Source organism: Triticum dicoccoides, chromosome 6A (genome assembly GCF_002162155.2).
Source record: "Triticum dicoccoides isolate Atlit2015 ecotype Zavitan chromosome 6A, WEW_v2.0, whole genome shotgun sequence".
NCBI classification, from domain to species: Eukaryota; Viridiplantae; Streptophyta; class Magnoliopsida; order Poales; family Poaceae; genus Triticum; species Triticum dicoccoides.
Genome location: NC_041390.1, coordinates 628,959,030 through 628,980,180, shown reverse-complemented (window position 1 = coordinate 628,980,180; position 21,151 = coordinate 628,959,030). Strand labels below are relative to the sequence as shown.

Genomic DNA, 21,151 nt, shown 5'->3' with positions numbered 1-21,151 from the left:
GTTTTTACCGGATGATGTTTCCCGGGGCCCGAAGCTGTCTAAATCCTTGTCTTGTGTTGCATCTCTCGATTCCGCTCAACCCCTCTCAAGCTATCACATAGATGCGTTGGCCTCGCGACTAAGTCCTGACACTAAGGACATCTGACGTGACAATTCCACGACAGGATAGGAGATAGATGTTTTAACGAGTTGCTCAATAGGAGTTTGATCCAACCAGTGAAAATAAATGAATATGGTAAGATGAATAGTTGTCGGATTCATATGACATAATTCTTGATTTCAACGTATCCAAGTCAATAGAAGAGAACTTCATTACTATACTTGGTGTTCCCATTCTGACATCTGAGACACAAAGCAAAGTCATTCGTCTATTCTCTCTGCAAGGTGTACAAGAAGGAAATTCAACAGTACTGGCAATAGGCCAAGTGTTGTCCCATGTTCGATCTTGAAAATTGTTTGCATTTAAAAAATACACAATTTTGTTTAAAAGAATTCTTTTTAAGGCACCTGATTATTTTAAAAAATTGTTGACATCTTCTAAATGAAATTCATGTTTAAAAAAAGGAGATATTACATTTCAAATAAATTGTAATTTTTAAAGAGGTTTGGTTTCTTTAAATGACTAAAATTTCATGTTTTTTGAAACCAATTGGAAAAACCGACTGATAGCCAATAGGAAAAAACCGCTACTAAACCAAGAAGAAAGTTCTCCGTTTTGTTTGTTCTGGTCGGTACAGTCCCGGTTGCCAAATGAGCCGGCCGAGTCGCAAATAGATATAGTAAGCGTCAAATAGCAAGATGACATGTATCAAGAGTGCAATGCACGTCAATCATACAATAAATTCTCTAAGAATTAGTTAATTAAGACGAGAACTTAAAATCCGAAAATCTATCCCACATACTCTTATTAGTAAATACAAAGATATATGTCTGGATAATATTTTCAAGGATATCACATATGTTACTGATAGAAACCACTTTGTGTATACAAAACATGTAGTTTAAAATTAAGCGCTAGTTGGTGAAATTGAAATGCTGCTCATATACCACTTTTGCATGGATGGTGAACATAAGTCAAAACTAATCGACGAAGGGTATACCGAACATCTTTCCATATTATAAGATAAAACTATACCATGCTTTTAGATGCAAAAAAGAGACATATATGCTAAATATATATGAAGCTAGATGATTCCCTTACCGCAAAAAAGCTAGATGATTCCCAGTGCATTGTTGTGGAAACACTGAGAGACATGTAGCTATGAATTATTATTACTACATACTAACAATTTTTTATGTTTCAAACCTAATGGTTCATGGACTTTTTGAAATAAATTCAATTAAATATTCTAATAAAAAAATCTCATGTCAGATTGTCAGATTAATATCCAGCAATCCTTTTTTTTAATTTCCATAAATGTATCCCCCCAAAAATTATAATATTGTAGATTTTTTTTTAAATGCTTTAGTATTTACGAATAGACGGCACCAGTGAATACTTGCATTCACGTATTGCCTTCTTCAACTCATATTTTCACTCTTTAGTCCATCATGATGATGATCAATGTCAACTGCCACTTCCAGTCATTTTTTTATACCACATGAATAAGCTGGCATGCTAATGACATGAGTTTGTCTAAGATGCATAACGTGGATACTTATGTGAATAATTATGATACGGCAGGCATGCATCACTTGGTGAGGTGGGAGAGTGCATGTTGTTAGAATTAAAGATAGTGTATGTTGTGCATGGCTGAAAAAATAGTACTAGTGAACGCTAACATGAACACCTAGTGAGGTGAAAGGCTGCATATTGAAAGAATTACATATAGTGGGAATGAATTTTTAAAGAATATATAAGATAAAGAACCCACATCGAAACTCACTAAAACCCATACGGAATACGCCTATAGCTTGAATGAAACTCGAACCACTACGAAATCCATTGGAACACATGTTGGAAAACGACATGAAACCACGAAACCACAACTAAAGCCAGGAGGCCACATGCAGGGGCGAAGGGGAGCTCCTATTTCGCGCACAGCACGCTGGGTGACGTGCATACGCGCAGCCGCTGCTCCCCAACGTGCGCTTCTAGGCCGGCCTGTATGCTTTTTAGACACCATTTTTTACCATTTTGTTTTTTTTTGCTTTTTGCATTTTATTTTTCTTTTCAGTTTTTATTCCTCAAAACAATTCAGGATCTTTAAAAAGTTCTGATTTTCAAAACAAATTGTGTATTTAAAAAAAAAGTTCATGTATGCAAAAAATGTTTGTGAAATTGAAAAGATGTTCACGAATTCTAAAAATGTTCCTCTTTTCTGAAAAAATGTTCGGAAATCATAAAATGTTTGTCGATTCAAGATATGTTTGTAGCTCCAAAAAAATACTCGTGGAAGAAATGTTCATGTATTCACAAAATGTTCATGCATTCAAAAAATGTTTAATTTCGAAAGATGTTTGTGATTTTAGAAACAAGGTTTGCGAGTTTGCAAAAAATGTTCACATATTTCAAAAATTGTTCTCGGATAGGAAAAAATGTTAACGAATTAAAAAAATCAAGAATTTTTAAAGATGTGCACAAGTTAAGAAATTGTTTGTGAATTATTCAAAAAAATTTCAAGAATTTTAAAAAAATGTGCACAAGTTAAGAAATTGTTTGCAAATTCAAAAAATGGTCCTCGCTCAAAAATATTCCACTAACTTGGATTTTTTTTGTGAATTCAAAAATGGATCATGAATTCAAAAATTGTTTGCAGGTTTGAAAAGGTTCACAAGTTTCAAAAAACATGCATGAAATTAAAAATAAAAAAGAAAAAGAAAGAAGAAAATAAAAAAGATGGAAAAGAAAAATATCACGCAAAAAAGAAAAATAAAAATAAAAAACCGGTTTAGAGAAGGTTCTAGAACCTTTCACAGAACTGTGGGGGAAAAGCTAGTATGGGCTGGCACATAATTAGGACGTGGCGCATGGGGAGTGTATTGGGTTGCTATCCAGCGACCGACGCGCCAAATAGGAATCACCGGGGCGGAGCTAGGGTGGCATGGCCCCCAAAAGATTTAGGGCGCGCTTATGGCTTGAAGCCCAGGTACTTTGCATGATAAAGTGTTAATAAATCCCATGTATTAGCTGTCAACCCACACTATGGGAAACATACTACCAGTCGGTTTATGTAAAAAAAAACCTGGGTAGTTTTGAAAGCAGAGGAGGCCATGAGGGCATCCTCTATCGATTGTTTCAGCACAGACACAACATGCGCACACACTTACACACACACATTCGGTTCGCGTAGGCGCAGGTTTGATGAGGGCACCCGCACAATCGATCGGCCAAGGCTGGAGCGGTGAGTACCTATTGTTCAATTATACTGTGCAACAATACTGATGAACTGATCCGCATCTAGCTCCAGGAAACTAGAAACTTCCTGCTTCAGGTGAAGTTGATTAGGGGTAGCAAATTCTTGTTTTCTTGTCAATAATTGGTACTCTAAATTACTAGATGCAAAAAATGATGGTGTCCAAAAAGATTTAAACAATCTGTTTTTTTTTGTGCGCCTGAGAGAGGGGGGCGACTTGGCGACGACCAGATCCATCCATCCATCCATCCCTGGTCGGTCGTTATTTACGCGTTGCGGCGACTGACTGACCAGAAGATCCATCCATCCCCTTCTCGCTTCTCACTCCCACTTCTGGCTGCCACTCTCTCCTGCGCCTCGCCCTCGTCTCTCCCGTCCAAGCGAAGCATCGCCGGCGTCTGAGCCTCTCCTCGCCACCAAGCCGCCAGGGTCTCCTTAATCCGCCACTGCGGTGCGGCAGATCCATCGTGTGCGACCTAGGTACATGTACAACCACCCCTTGCCCTGCTTCCGTCTCCTTGTATGAAGCCGCCGGCGCGCATTGCCCCCCGCCGGCACGGGGTCTGTTAGAATTAACCTTGTTGTCTTGTTTTTCTTCATGTTTATTTAGCAGTGTCATGCATGGTGCAATAGTCAAGTAGAGTTTCATTAGTAGTCAGCTAGGTTCAAAGTAAATTGGGTGTTGCGACATGACGCGGGCAGATGAGCAGCTGGAGAAGCACAGAGGTAGTGTGCGGCGGCAGCGGCGCGAGCACATCTGCAAGTCAGTAGCCGAGTGCAAACACACATGGGTGTGAACCAGGAGCAGCGCCATGCACCAGTGTAGATGCGGACTGGGCGTGCATGGTGTGTTTTAGTTGACTAGATTGCATGTAGTTTGTTAGTGCCAACCGGCTGCATGCAGGTTGTTTTGGCTGGGTCGTGTGGCCGTTGCGGAGTTGCCGCACAAGTGCAGAACGTGTGCATGCATTTAGTTAGTGGAGAGTAGTAATAGGATCAGGCCAATAATACTACACGTACAGGATGATCGTACAAAGTTTTACAGGATGACAACGTGGCCTAATCTAATTGCTCCCCCCCTGATTTTCAGGGTGGGGCCGTCCCCCTTAATCATATTCCAACCAATCACAGTCAACGAGCCTGTAAATCCCCCGTACAACGCCCGTACTTCTAGCATTGCTCGGATCAGCCGGTGCGTGGGCTTAGTGGGTGCGTGTGTGCTGTGGTTAGTCCCGCTACTTAAGCCTTTGTTATCCCAGTGTATTGTCTTGTGAGAAGTGAATACAAGAGAAAAAAGCACAAGTTGTGTGCGGTGCTAAGCTCCTGTGTGTGTTCTTCTATCTTGTGTGTGTGAGAGTCTTCTTCTTCCTCCGGCTGCGCCAACACGTAGCTCGTTCGTTGCAGTGACCGTTGCGCTTACCTCTGTTAATCCATCGTCTTTCAGGTCCAGATCAACGGCGCCGACGAAATAATTAATCCACTGTTCACCGCCCGTCTCGCGGCGCACGCGTCGCCGGCGCCAGAGCTCCCACCCCGCTTGTCCTCGCCTGCCGAGGTGCCGGGGTTACTTCACGACAGCCACAGCCGCGGCCGGATCCATCTTTGAGGTACGGCCCCGTCCCGTCGCTCCCTGCTTCCATCTCCTCCGATGCCGCCGTCGGCGCCGCGCAGTGGACAGCGCCGGCACACTCTGTAGCTCGTTTGGTGCAGCAATGGTCGGGCTCACCTCCGTGAATCTATCTTCTTTCAGGGTTCAGAACTTCAGATCGACGACGCGGAGAAGAGGAAGTAAATCACTGTTCACCGTCAGTGCGCTTGGCCGACACTGTGTACCAAGCGAGGTGGCTCCGAGATTCAGGTATGAACCAATAAAAACTCAGCTTCCACATGAGAGATTTGTAACTAGCTGTTCAGTGTTATAATCCCTCCTCTTTTTCAGGTTGTCAATCTGTAGTTAGCTGTTTACTGTCAGTGCATTCTGCAACCACGCACAATTTTGACTGGCCGAGCTCAGATAGCATGGCCATTTTTGGTGCAGCTCTGTTAATCTATCTTCTTTCACGGTTCAGATCGACGACACGGAGAATAAATCAAATCCACTGTCCACTTGCACTGCGAATCGAGCGAACTACGGCGCTGGGCTGCACGACAAATCAGGTATGAACCCTTCTCCCTGCGTCTTGGACACAACTAAAAATTCAGGTTCCATGGGATGCTCAGTCTACTAACCTATGCTCTCCTCTTTTTCAGCTTGTCGATTTGTAGCTGGCTGTTTACTGTCAGCGCATTCATCAACTGAGCTCCACGAACTGTTTGACTGGCCGAGCTCTGAGCTAGCATGGCCATGGAGGCTGCACTCGTCAGCGTGGCGACGGGGGTCCTCAAACCTCTCATAGGGAAGCTGACCGTTCTGCTCGGCAACGAGTACAAGCGTTTCAAGACAGTTCGCAAGGAGATCAAGTCCCTCACTAATGAGCTTGCCGCCATGGAGGCTTTTCTCCTGAAGATGTCAGAGGAGGAAGATCCTGATGTGCAAGATAAAGTCTGGATGAATGAGGTGCGGGAGCTGTCCTATGACCTGGAGGATGCCATCGACGACTTCATGCAAAGCATCGGTGACAAAGAAGAAAAGCCAGATGACTTCGTTGAGAAGATCAAAAACTCACTAGGGAAGTTGGGGAAGATGAAGGCTCGTCGTCGGATCGGCAAAGAGATTCAGGATCTGAAGAAACAAATCAAAGAGGTGGGTGAGAGGAATGCAAGGTACAAGGGTCGTGAGACCTTCTCCAAGACGGTCAATGCGACTGTTGATCCTAGAGCTTTTGCTATATTTGAGCATGCATCGAAGCTCGTTGGAATCGATAAGCCCAAGGCTAAGATAATCAAGCTGTTAACAGAAGAGGATGTTCGTGCTTCAGAGCAACAACAACAACAACAACCGAAGATAGTCTCTATTGTTGGATCTGGAGGTATGGGCAAAACAACTCTTGCAAACCAAGTGTGTATCAAGAGATCAAAGGGCAATTCGAGTGCTGGCCTTCTTATCCGTGTCGCGAAGCCCGGACATGATGAATATTCTGAGGACTATTCTTAGTGAAGTTAGCGGTCAAGGTTATTCTAACACGGAAGCAGGGAGTGTACCAATACTCATTAGCAAGATCAATGACTTCCTACTAGATAAAAGGTACATCTATCTTTATCTTTTCTTTCCATTTCTACTTACTTGGCGTTCTTTGAATGTATAAAAAAGTAACTTGGATATGTCATTAGGAAGACTATACTAGTGGAATTTGTTAAAAAGTTTCATATAATTCTATCTTCGTAGTTTCTCCATATGTTGTTAGAAAAATTAATTGTCAAATGTTTGTATTAATAAATACTGTGTTGTTCTAAAAAGAAGAGAAATAGATGGAGAGAGTACAAAGAAAACCATGTCAGGAGCCTATGTTCAAGATTTATGTCCTTTGTTTTGATATTCTATGATCTTCAAGACATAGGCACATAGCTATTCCCATTATGAGTAATAGTTGACATAAGTTTGTGTCAAGAGTAGAGCCCCAAAGACTCCATTTTCTCAAAGTACTAACAAGTTGGCTCACGTTTCTTTCGAATTCTCCTTGAGCTCCCTTAACCTGATGAATTATAATTTTTTTGTGCACTTTACCTCATGACCTGTATTGGCTAGTAATTTTGATGGTATAGATGCTGGTTTTGCAAGTGTGCCATCCACACGTTAACCTGGTTTTCACATGAAAGCTACCATAAACATGACCTTTTTCCATCTCCATCTCTCCCTTCTCTGGGTCTCTTTTCTCATGAGACCAGATGCACCGTGCCTCGGTTCACTCTTCATCCTCTTCCTTCTCGTCCCGCCAATCGAATGCCACACTGCTCTATTGAGACCAGCTCCATTGAGATTCGCTAGTCCTCATGCACTATTGTTGCCCTACACGGTCATCCATCACCGATCATGTAGTCATCCAGAATAAAAATATATTTATATTTTACTAGGTTAGGTGAGCCTAATTGTTATAATCTCTCTGTTATAATGGGAAAGCATGCCCAAATAAGTAGTCCAGGAGGGAAAACGTACATTATTTTGGAGATATTATGTGTGTAGTTTACTCGGTTTTCAATTTAGATCACTTGATCTTTGGGTCCGCACCCAGATTCTTGCTTTGTTAGTCCACTTGATCAATGCCTACGTATGATTATTCATCTTTTGATTCATCTCTTGTCTTTCAACATATTGTTGTAGTATGATCTTTTTTGTGGTCACGCCTCTTGTTTAAACAGTTGCTTATCCCCCCTGCTCTCTGTAATTCGCCAAACTAACATGGACATGCAAAACAAATTAATTATGTAACATATGCCCTTTAAGCACTTGTCTGCTTATCCTTTTCATTTTGTCAATGTTAACGTGTTCCGTTTAGTCTTTGTTTGTCTACGCATCACACTTTATTTTACAGCTATGCTAATATTTATTTGTCTATGTACAGGTACTTTGTTGTTGTTGACGATATATGGGACGTGGATACCTGGGATATTATTAAGTGTGCATTCCCTGCTACAAGTTCTACCAGTAGAATAATCACGACTACTCGTATAAACAATGCCGCTCAGTCATGTTGTTCATCATTCAATGGCCGTATTTACAATATAAGGTCCCTTGATATGGTGCACTCTAGACAGTTATTTCACCGAAGGTTATTCAGGTCTAATGAATATTGCCCTTCATACCTTAAAGAAATTTCCGAGCAGATATTGGAAAAGTGCCATGGGTTACCTTTGGCGATCATTGCTATATCTGGTTTGTTGGCTAACATACAAAAAACAGAAGATCTATGGAATCAAGTGAAAGATTCAATTGGTCGTGCACTTGAAAGAAATCCTAATGTCGAAGGAATGATGAAGATATTGTCACTTAGTTACTTTGATCTGCCTCTTTATCTAAAAACATGTCTCTTATATCTGAGCGTATATCTAGAAGATTCTATTATTAATAAGAAGGGCCTGATAAGAAGATGGATTGCTGAAGGATTCATTCATAGAGATGGTAAATACACGGCATATGAGTTAGGAGAAAGGTGTTTTAATGAACTACTCAATAGGGGTTTGATCCAGCCTGGGAAGACAGATGAATATGGCATAGTGAAGAGTTGTCGGGTTCATGAAACAATTCTTGATTTCATCATATCCAAGTCCATAGAAGAGAACTTCGTTACTTTACTTGGTGTTCCCAATCTGACAATTGGGAACGAAAGCAAAGTTGTTCGTCGACTCTGTCTACAAGGTGTAAAGGAAGGAAATTCAACAGTACTGACAGCAGGTCTCGTGCTATCCCATGTCCGATCACTTATTGTGGTTGGAGATCTTGTGGAAATCCCTTCTCTGGAGGAGTTCAGGCATCTGCGTGTTCTCAACTTGAAGGATTGCTCCGAATTGAAAGATCATCATCTTGAAAATATAGTGAGATTGTTCCAGCTGAGGTACCTGAATCTCAAAGATACACAAATAAGCAAGCTCCCAGAACAAATCGGGCGTTTAGGGTGCTTAGAGTTTCTGGACCTAAGAGACACTTATGTATCGGAATTACCTGTTTCTATTGTGAATCTTAGGAAATTGACGCATCTACTTGTTGAATTTGATTTGAGATTTCCTGATGGGATTGCGAAGATGCAAGCACTGGAGACGTTGGATTTTGTGACGGTCTCCATTCAGCCATTTGACTTCCTGTGTGGCCTTGGAATCTGTGGCTAAATCTTCATTTCGAAGTTGATTCTGATACTGAGGATAGAAATATGGTTGGTCAGGAGCGCAACAAAGCTATGGTCTCTTCTTTGTGTAAGCTAGGTACCCAGAATCTCCGCTCCCTGACTATTTATGATGGGAGCAACCTCTTACGTGAGGAATCTTTGTGCCTGCCTACCCTCGAGGACCTTTCCCTCAGTATTCCGGCCTTCCCACAGGTTCCGGCATGGGTGGGCTCCCTCAGTTTCCGGATGGTGCATCGGATCTACCGCAGGTGGCGGTGGAGACGCTGCATGCCTTGGCTGCAGTTTCTGTGCCAGAGCCCATGCAGACCGACGATTCTACTTCTGAGCAAGGTTCGGACAAGGCCGAGAGTGACAAGTTGTCTAAGTGGGCGGCTAAGAAGAAGAAGCTCAATTGTTTCCGTTGTGGGGAACCGGGTCACTTTTTGGTGCACTGTACTGCGGAGTTATGTGACTTATGCCGGAAACCTAAGCACACAGCGGCTGAATGTCCTCTTATGTTGGGGCCTAAACCATCCGTTCAGATCTATGGAGTGTGTTGCTCGGAGTTGATGTTTTTTGAGTCTCCTTCTGCGGAGCCTTCGGCGCCCATAGTGGAAACGTCCTTCCCCGGTGTGGTGAAGGTGGTTAACGGGCCGTTGACCGAAGCTCAGATCATTCAACAGTTAAGAGAGCTCGCTCCGGGTAATTTTCAGTGGTCCTTACTTAAGCTCTCCGATAACTCTTATAAAGTGGATTTTTCGTCTAAGGAGGATCAGGTGAGGATTCTCAAGTTCGGTATGAGCAGGGTCACCGGGACTAGTTTTGTGCTTGAGTTTGATAAATGGACCAACAAAGAGCCACAAGGCACGCCTTTAACTCAGATTTGGGTTCGTTTCTCTGGTGCTCCCTCTGACCTTCTGGACAACTTCTTGGTCACTTGGAGCCTGGGTTCTTTGATTGGCAGGACTGAGCAGGTGGATATGCAGTTCACTCGGGCTCATGGGGTGGCACAGCTGCTTGTCAGTGTAGCCAATATTCAGTTCTTGCCAGACATGGTGCCTTGGACGTACGCGGGTGTTTTGTATCAGTTGGATGTTGAGTATGAGGATCCTAATCTTTTCAATGAGTTTGAGGATGATAACCCCATGGACACTTCTGAGGGCGGAGGGGGTTCGGGGAACCAGGATGATATAGCTAAGAGTGATGATGATAAGGCTAAGGGGCCTTCGGGGCAGTCTGTTAATGGTGACTCCGCCCCTGTTGGGACTTCCAGGACAGTTCCGACTACCACTCTTCAGCTTGGCTCTTTTGGAGCGTTCTCGGCTCCGCCGAGGGTGTCGTGTGACAGGGGTTCTGCGTCCACGGTGCCCAGTTTGCGGGTGTCGAGGTCTGCTGATGGCGGAGGTGCCTCGGGACAAGATGGCCCGCCCTCGGCTGTGTCCTCTCCTTTGACACAGGCTGAGGCGGCCGAGCCGGTGGTTATGGGAGGAGAGGGCCAGCAGGAGGCTCGGCCCTCTTGGCCTTTGACGCTGGCGGTCCCAAGGGTCGGCGAGGCCCCCTTGGTGAGGTCACCGGTTTGCGGGGGAGCGGGCGCGCAGGAGGCCGTCGTTTCCACTTCGGTTGCTCTGGAGGGTGGGCTGGCTGGTTTGGTTGCTGCGGCACCGGACTCCCTGGACCGCGCTAGGCCGAGTTCACCGGTCGCGGGCGTCGGCGGGGTGGCAGCCCATGGGCCCTGCGAGCTCTCATCGCCGTTGGACGTGGCTCCGGTGGCCCCGGCGCTGGTCACCGCTGTTGGGGGACGGGCTGGAGGCTCTTCCCCCAGCGCAGCTTCTCGCGAGGAGGTCATCGCTTTCGGTGGGATCCCGGATCCTGTCTCTGCAGGGAGACGGGTCAGCGGGAGACTGCAGGAGCAGCCGGATGTTGATGACATGCTGCTCAGGTGCGCGCTGAGGGCGGCCAAGCTGCATGACGTCGAGCTTTCTACTGGTATGTCTGTTAACAAGTCTAATTCTATTATGCATTTTACCAATGAAGAGATTGTGCAAAATGCGAACCAATTAGGAGTATCTCTTGGTACTAATGATCTAGAGATTTCTAAATCTGTTAATGATATGCTAGATCTGGAAGCTGAACGAGCGTTAGATTTGATTCGTAACTTGGCGGCGGTTAGGCCGATGAATGAATCGGAGATTGATGCGCTTGGGGTTAGAGTTCTAGATGGTTTGTGTGCTGATCTTGATCCCGCGGTACAGGAGGCGGAGGAGGAGGATGAGTATGGCCTCCCTGAAACTTCTAACCTTGAGGATGAGTCTTTGGTGATTGAGGATCAGTCCGAACGTGCCGAACCCTCTGATGTTCGCGTTAAGCCAAAACGGACCTGGAAACGGAAGGTTTATCCGGTGTCGGCTGCGCGTAGAAGTGCTAGGATCCGTACCTCTAAATTTTTTTTGATGAAATATGAGAGGTATCTTTTGGAACAGCAGAGGTCTTAAGGACTTGGCTAAAAGACGGTTTCTAGCAGAGGTTTCTCTTGAACATCATTTAGACTTTATTGCTTTGTCCGAGACTGGACGAGGTAATTTTTCTCCACAATTTCTTAGTACCTTATCTGGGGGGTTGATTTTGACTGGCACTGTCTCCCACCTCGAGGAAGATCCGGTGGGGTCTTACTTGGGCACTAGTAGAAAAAGGGTCAAACGTGAAGCACATTAGTGCTGGTTTGAATTAGAGCCGGCACTAATGTGTACATTAGTGCCGGTTCATGGCGGCGATCAATAGTACCGGTTTGTGGCGAACCTTTAGTACCGGTTCATGCCACGAACCGGTACTAAAGAGGCTGTGCCAGCCTGCGGTCAGGCTATGGCCCCACCATCACCATTTAGTGCCGGTTCGTACCACGAACCGGTACTAATAAGGTTATGGCAAGCTGTTTTTAGTCCCACCTCGCCAAGAGAGAGGCAGTATGAGCGGTTTGTAAGCCGTGAGTGCACAGACAATGACGAAGAGTTGCAATGCTCACCTACATGTTGATTAGCTTCAAGCCATTCAGAATAGTGTAGACTGCACTGGAGCATAGATTGCACTGAGCTATGTGCAGTGCAGTCTACACTATTCCAAATGGTTTGAAGCAAATTAACCAGCATTGCACCTCTTTTTTATTTTTAATAACTTATTTAAACTCCGGACTTCTTTTGTGTTCAGTATGCAGCATTTAAAGCGACGTCATCAATTTCCAACATGTTCTGACATCATTTGTTGTTTTCGGTCATTTACCTAATTGTTCAGTATGCAGCATTCAATTTCCAGAAGAAAATAAATAGAAGAAAATAAATAATGCAGAAAATAAAAAAAAACTATACAAAAAAATTACTCAAAAATAAATAGAAGAAAATAAATAATGTAGAAAAGAAAAAACTATATAAAAAGCTACTCAAAAATAAATAGAAGAAAATAAGTAATGCAGAAAAGAAAAAACTATATAAAAACTGGACGCACTTCGTGTACAAACTGGATAAACTCTTTCCGAGTATCAGGGTTTCGGAGTCCGAAGTGGGTACTAATGTACAACTTTCATCGAAGCCCAGAGTGGATACTAATGTGCATCCCACCAATCAGGAAGAATCACACGGATCGTGTGTTTCTTTCTAGCTGTTGCGAGTCGTTGGATCAAGGGTGTGTTTCTTCCTAGCTCATGTGAGTCGTTGGATCGAAACTACCACAATCACTTTGTGAGCCAGACGACCCTATATATAGCCCACCTCTTGCCTTCCCTGCATAAGTCTTTCAGTTCATCGACTACATACATCTACCAGTTCATCGACTGCATACATCTACCAGTTCATCGACTAAATACAAATCATTCGAATTCGCCATCATACGCCCAACCGTGCATTTGATATGCATATATATATGCATCACGAGCCACGGTAGGGCTGTATGATGGCGATACCGATTGGTTTGTTCTAGATCCGACATAAAAGGTTTGATACAACTAATTTTTTATGACATAAGAGCTATCTCTCCTCCTACCTATTTTAGTTACACAACTACCTATTTGTGCCAAATTTTCACTTTTGCTGTTGCTCTTGCATCATAAGCATCCATGTTAACTGGACTTACAAGTAATGCAATTTAACCAAACTATCTTGTGTTCAGTATGCAGCATTTAAAGCGACGTCATCAATTTCCAACATGTTCTGACATCATTTGTTGTTTTTCGATCATTTACCTAATTGTTTAGAGAGCTAAATAACCGTGAAATTGAAAATCACTACAAAATGAATCCTGAAAATGTTGAAACTTGGCATGGTATCATCATATCACCCGCATAGCATGCGCGAAAGAGTAGAGAGGGTCACGACAAAAACTGGACGCACTTCGTGTACAAACTGGACAAACTCTTTCCGAGTATCAGGGTTTTGGACTATACAAAAATAAATAATGCAGAAAACAAAAAAAACTATACAAAAAAATTACTCAAAAATAAATAGAAGAAAATAAATAATGCAGAAAAGAAAAAACTATATAAAAAACTACTCAAAAATAAATAAAAGAAAAAACTATATAAAAAATTTGTTGGCGCACTGCCCTGTGGGTCCGCCAGACCTAGGGTGTGCAAATGCAGGCCCAGAAGGGCCAGCAGACTCACAGGGCAGCGCGCCCTAATTAATTAGGCCCAGAAGCCCGCTATATAAAGGAGGTCGAAGAGGTAGCCGCGGCTGGGTTTATAAACTAGTGCGGCTGCCCTTCGCCGGGCGAGGTGGGACTAAACTTTGGGGTGGCAGCGCAAGGCCTTTAGTACCGGTTGGTGGCTCCAACCGGTACTAAAGGCCCCCCCTTTAGTATCGGTTGGTGGCTCCAACCGGTACTAAAGGCCTTCGTTTCCCGCCGCTTGGCCTGGCGAAAATAGGCCTTTAGTACCGGTTGGAGCCACGAACCGGTACTAAAGGCCCATCCTATATATATAGCACTTACGAAAATTTCAGTTTCATCTCCCCACTTCGTCTCCAACCTCCGTCGCGCGCGCCGCTCGATCCCGTCGTCCGTCGTTATCGTCGCTGTCCCCGCCGCCGCCCATCGTCGTCATCGTCTCGCGCTGCCGCCCCGAACGCCGCCGCCTTCCGTCGTCATCGCCGCGGCCGTACGTCTCTCTCTCGCTCCCGCACACACATACACACACATACATACACACACATACACACACACACCGGCTCCCCCGCCTCGTACGCCGGCGCCCCCGCTCGTACGGACGGGGCGGCGGCGTACGGGGCCGCACACACACACACGCATACACACACACATACACACATACGTACACACATATACGTATATACACACACACACATGCATACACACACATACACACACACATTTTTTTTACTTATTTTCTGTTTTTTAGAAAAGTTAATTAGATGATCGAATGTTAGATTAATGTCGAATGTTAGATGAATTAGCTAGCTAGATAGAAAAATTGTCGAACTAGAGATTAGAACTAGTTGAATAATTAATATAACTAGTTTATTTTTAGTAAGAAAATTTAGGTATATAAAATTAGAACTAGTTGAATAATTAATATAACTAGTTTATTTTTAGTAAGAAAATTTAGGTATATGAGATTAGAACTAGTTGAATAATTAATATAACTAGTTTATTTTTAGTAAGAAAATTTAGGTATATGAGATTTGATGATCTAATTAAAATATTATTTGTTAATGAGTTTTTTTTTATTTAATTTTTTATATATTTTGAGTTTATATAAATGTTAGATTAATGTCGAATGTTAGATGAATTAGATTGAAAAGTTAAATATATAGTAATGTCAATTGAATATATAGTTAGATATATTAATGTCAAATGTTAGATGAATATATATTTGGGTAGATATAGGTGTTTAATGTTTCACCTATATGAACATAGGAAATGTCATCTAACGACGAAAAAGATTTTATTATGTGCGAACACTGTGAAGACCAGCGCGGCCTGTGCGACCAAAATTTCTTTGTTGATGGTAGGCGCTTCAGCATCAAGCTGGATGAGACATTCGAAGTTGATACAGTAAGTCACTTTGTCAATTATTATTTGAATGCAAAACTTATACTTCATTTGCTTCAACTTATAATTTTAAATTTTCACTATTCTACTAGCGCATTCTCTGCCATGCAAGAATTTTTGTCTTGGATAAGATAGGTTTTAGTGCTATAAATGATATGGAGGTAAAGAAAGTTTACTTGAAGACGGAGCATGGGTATACTTTCAACTTCAAATTATATAATGGAGACACATACACCCATTTTGAATGCAAAACTTGTCAAGCACTATGCAAGGCTTATGCATTTGAGCCTGATATGGTTATCACCTTTGATATTCGTCCGGAAGATGATATTGAAGGTAATATAGACATCTGGGTCGATGTGCAAACGCCTCCAGTTCTACCATTTGGTGAGTTTTTCTCAACCATGCATGCATATGTTTATGTCTTTCATACAGTTTATTCAAAAATAGTTGACAACTAATTTGTATTATCAGCTTATTTCGGTTCAAGCAAACATGTCCGGCGGTTGGTAGACAGGACCTACTACTGCCCCGGGGCTGAACTAAACTGCGAGGAGATAAGTCATTATGTTTCATGGCTTGAGGATCTTAATACTGCCAAGACAATTTTTTTTCCTAAACTTAGAAATGTTAGTACTCAAAACGTGCGACCAATGGTGATCGTATTGAACTACGGTCACATCTATAATCAAAAGATGGTAAGATTTTAAATATTTGTCCTTAATTAGTGCATCTTTTGCATACATTATTTTTGAAGCTAAACTTTCATTGCTTAGTATATTAATTACTATACGATGTTGTTCAACAGGGACTTCCGATGACAGTTGTGCCTCAGTGGATCGAGACAAAATGTCGCATGCCAATGGTTAGCTTACGACCAAGATTTCCTACATTGCACATGAGTGCATTCAGGATTTCTGAAAGCGAAGAATGCTTAATAGTGAAAGATTGGAGCAAAATTATTAACGATCGCAGAGAAGTACTAGGGGGCAGTAAGGAGAAGCGCAACCCAAGATTAGGAGACAGATTCATCTGCATGCTCCAGTATGATGAATCAGGAGAGCTATACATGTTCTATGCTATTCTACCTGAGAGGGAGCAGCAGGATCAGTAGCTACTAGTTCATGCTCTTAATTAGTACTTGTCTCATGTCCGTGTCCTGAACTTCGATGTTGGTGATGATTATGTTGAACTTGATGATATCTTTGCTTCTGTTACAAAGTGAATGTTTCCTCTTTAAGCTAGCCATCGTCGATGATGATTAGATAGCTAGCGGTAATGACTATGATGATTAAATAGTGGTAATTAGACGACTATGATGATTTTTAGCTAGCTAGAGTTTATTTATTTATGAATATGCGATGATGATGATGATGACGACGACTACAACTCATTATAACGTAAAACAATCCTAAATTAAATTGATAACACAAATTTAATTGAAAAATACAAAATAAAACAAAAACCCACAACCATTTAGTACCGGTTGGTGTTACCAACTGGTACTAAAGGGCTCCCGGCCCCCGGAGCTGGCTCGTGCCACGTGGTTCCCCTTTAGCACCGGTTCATGCTGAACCGGTACTAAAGGGGGGGGGGGCTTTAGTGCCGAAACTTTAGTGCCGGTTCCTGAACTGGCACTAAAGGGCCTTACGAACCGGTGCTATTGCCCGGTTCTGCACTAGTGGGGGTTCAGTGTGAAACGTTGGAGGTTCGGAGTATAGTGCTGGGTGAGTTTGCGGTAAAGTTTTGGGTCAGAACTAAAGCGGATGGGTTTGATTGGGTTTTGGTGGCAGTCTATGGGGCTGCGCAACCAGAACTCAAGCCAGATTTCTTGGCTGATTTGGTCTGTGTTTGCGGTAACGAGCAACTACCCGTCTTAGTGGGTGGGGATTTTAACATTATTCGAAGAAAGGAGGAAAAGAATAATGACAACTTTGACGGCAGATGGTCGTTTATGTTCAATACTATCATAGAAAGCTTGGATCTCAGAGAGATAGAGCTGTCAGGTAGGAAATTCACTTGGGCAAACTCGCTACCGGTTCTGACTTTTGAGAAGCTCGATCGTGTTTTAGCGAGCGTCGATTGGGAACAGAAGTTTCCTCTGGTAACGGTGCAGGCATTGACACGAGGTATCCCGGATCACACACCATTACTAGTTGACTCTGGAGCTCAAACTCATATGGGTAATAAGAATATTTTTTCCTTCGAACTTGCCAGGTTTGAAAGAGAAGGGTTTATTGAGTTGTTAGCTAGAGAGTGGGCTAAAGACTCGGGGGGAAGGTCACCCATTGAGCGGTGGCAGTGCAAGATTCGTCATCTTCGAAGGTTCCTTCGTGGATGGGCTAAGCACACGAATGGGATATATAAGGCTGAGAAGGAAAGACTCCTTATGCTTATTCATTCCCTTGAGTTAAAAGCTGAAACCTCTATTTTAGATACTTCCGATCTGGAGTCTAAAGTGGAGGCCGAGTTGAGGTTGAAAGCACTTCTCCGCGAGGAGGAATTGAAATGGGCTTTGAGAGCTAAGGTTCGTAAGGTTGTCCAAGGAGAGGACAACCCTCAATTCTTTCATATGATTGCTAATGGAAAGCATCGTAAGAAGAGAAATTTTCAATTAGAACAAGATGAAGGGACGATAGTTGGTCAGGAAAACCTGAAAGTTTACATTACAAACTATTATAAGCAGTTGTTTGGCTCTCCGGAAGAGAGTTTTGTGTCCCTGGATGAGTCAAGAGTTGAGGATGTTTCCCAACTTGAGACGGAAGAGAATGATATTTTGACTGCTCCTTTCACGGAGAAAGAGGTGTTTGAGGCTATTTCACAAATGAAGAACAATAAAGCGCCAGGACCAGATGGGTTTCCGGCGGGGTTCTACAAAAAGTGCTGGCATTTTATTAAGGGTGACCTGTTGCCGATGTTTCATGATTTGTTCAATGGCCAGCTTCATTTGTTCAAGCTCAATTTTGGAACGATAACTCTTCTTCCTAAGAAGACGGAGGCTATTCGCATTGAGCAGTTCAGGCCTATCTGTTTGCTTAATGTCAGTTTCAAAATTTTCACCAAGGTTGGGACGAACAGACTCACGCAGATTGCGCATTCAGTTGTGCATCCGTCCCAGACCGCTTTCATGCCAGACAGAAATATCCTTGAAGGGGTGGTTGTCTTGCATGAAACGCTCTATGAGATTCACTCAAAGAAACTAGATGGTGTGGTTTTTAAAGTGGATTTTGAAAAAGCATACGATAAAGTTAAATGGCCGTTCCTTCAACAGGCGTTGCGTATGAAAGGATTTGACAAGGCCTGGCGAGACCAGATTGAGTCCTTTACGCAAAAAAGGGAGTGTAGGGATTAAAGTGAATGATGATATAGGTCACTATTTCCAGACACATAAAGGACTAAGGCAAGGAGATCCCATGTTACCGATTCTATTTAACATAGTGGTTGATATGTTATCCATTTTAATAGGTCGGGCTAAGGATGCGGGGCAGGTTTCGGGCTTGGTTCCGCACCTAGTTGATGGTGGTATCTCCATTCTGCAGTATGCCGATGATACTATCATCTTTATGGAGCATGACTTGGTGAAAGCAAGGAACATGAAGCTTGTGTTGTGCTTATTTGAACAATTGTCTGGACTCAAGATTAACTTCCATAAGAGCGAACTGTTTTGCTTTGGAAGAGCTAATGAAGACCAGGTGGCGTATAAGCAATTGTTCGGATGTGAGTTGGGTTCGCTACCGTTTACATACCTAGGTATACCCATTCACCATCGTAAGCTGACGAACAAGGAGTGGAAATGCATCGAGGATCGTTTTGAAAAGAAACTGAGTTGTTGGAAAGGGAAGCTCATGTCATATGGAGGTCGATTAATTCTGATTAATTCGGTCTTAACCAGTATGCCCATGTTTCTTTTATCCTTTTTGAGGTCCCGGTGGGGGTCAGGAAGAGGTTAGACTTTTATCGATCTCGTTTCTTTTGGCAGAATGATGAGTTGAAACGAAAGTATAGGCTTGCAAAATGGGATATCATCTGTAGGCCGAAGGACCAAGGCGGTCTAGGCATTGAAAATCTAGAGATCAAGAATAGATGTCTCTTTAGCAAGTGGCTATTTAAACTCTCGTCCGAGACAGAGGCTACATGGGCTCAGATTCTGCGGAATAAGTATCTTCAGGCTAAAACTTTGGCTCAGGTGACTGTGCGCCCAAATGATTCTCCGTTTTGAAAAGGGTTGATGAGAGTCAAGCCCCTATTCTTTAACAGGACGAAAATCTTAGTCGGTGATGGGGCTAATACGAGGTTCTGGGAGGATACGTGGCTTGGGGAGACGCCTCTGGCACTTCAATATCCTACTCTGTATAACATTGTTCAACGTCGAGAAGCCTACGTTGCAACTGTCTTACAGTCCACACCTCTCAATATTAGCTTCCGGAGGACGCTAGTAGGCCATCGGTGGGAGGCATGGCTTCATCTTGTTTTGGAAACTGACTAAGGACGGCAGGTTCTCGGTCAAATCCATGTATCTGGATGTCATAAACACTAGTGTCATTCCTTGCTCGAAGCACGTCTGGAAAGTTAAGGTACCTTTGCAATCAAAGTGTTTATGTGGTTTGTGCATAAACAAGTGATTTTGACAAAAGATAACCTGGCAAAACGCAATTGGGTGGGTTCTGCTAGGTGTAGCTTTTGTGATTGTAACGAAACTATAAGGCAGCTCTTCCTAGATTGTCCGTTGGCTAAGATTCTTTGGCGTTCGATTCATATTGCTTTTAATATTACTCCACCTACATCTATCAATATGTTATTTGGAACATGGCTTGATGGGGTTAACTTGGATGTAGCAAGACACATTCGTGTTGGAGTGTGTGCCTTGTTATGGGCAGTATGGAACTGCAGAAATGATTTGGTTTTTAACAGAAAAACGAACTTTCACTTTTTGCAGGTTATCTTCAGGGCCATAGCATTAATCCGTATGTGGTCGTTACTCACTCCGACGGAGGCCAGGCGGCGTTTGGCTACTGCGTCTACCCGATGGGAGATGGTAGCTCGGGATATTTTCAACCGGTTTGGATGGCGGTCATGTAATAGGATAGGCATGTAGTGCTCCTATTTTATTTGCCAGCCGGTTGTGGCTTTCTTGATTAGGCTCGCTGGAGCAGCTTGTTTTATTTTCATACCTTCAGATATTCGACATTTTTGTGACTGCTTTTGTTTTTAATTATGGGCCGTATGCATCTTTCTGATGCAGAGGCGGGGTAATACCCCTTTTCTAAAAAAACATTAAAGTGGAGGGGCTCAAGCTGGACGACCTCTATATCCTTGGGGCTTTACCCAGTCTGCTCTTCCTGGATCTGGTGGAACAAACAGAGTCAAACGGAAAGCTCAGAGTCAGTGGTGAAGTTGGGTTCCGATTCTTGAAGATTTTTATTTATTTCGGAGGTTTTAAACCAGTAGATCTGATGTTTGGGGCAGGGTCCATGCCAAATCTAGAAAAACTTGAGGTTTGTTGTTTGCGTGTAGTTGAAGTTGACTGTCTGGACTTTGGAATCGGGAACCTCCCCTGCCTCAGTGTCATCAAATTTATTAGTATTCGTGGTGACAATGACATTGTTGAAGCAGTGAAGATTTCCATGAAGAGAGCAGCCAGCGCACATCTTAACCACCCTAGTCTACACTTTTTAGAATATGACGAGTAGCCAATGCCCAGCTTTTTAGAATTGGAAGGGGATATGTAATTAGTTAACAGCATATTGCAGAGTTTGTGTTTGAAGGCAATCTTCTATGGTTGTGAGTATGATCAGGTTTTCTACATTGAGATGTTACCCCCTTGTTCTTCTTTGGGTGATGCAATGCATTTTTCTTGCTGGGAAACTCTTTGAGATGCTACTCATGATTAGGCTGTGTGTCTGTCTCTGCAGCTCAAAGGTTCAACCGTGCCCTGCCCTGCTTCGCAGTTGCTGCTGTTTTCAAATGGGCTACTGCCATTGCAAAAAA

General features: G+C 43.1%; 1 pseudogene; it reads left to right on the top strand.

The window, feature by feature from the left end:
* The first annotated feature begins 5,676 nt into the window (after window positions 1-5,676).
* On the top strand, window positions 5,677-20,853 carry LOC119316188 (annotated as a pseudogene).
* The last annotated feature ends 298 nt before the right edge of the window (window positions 20,854-21,151 follow it).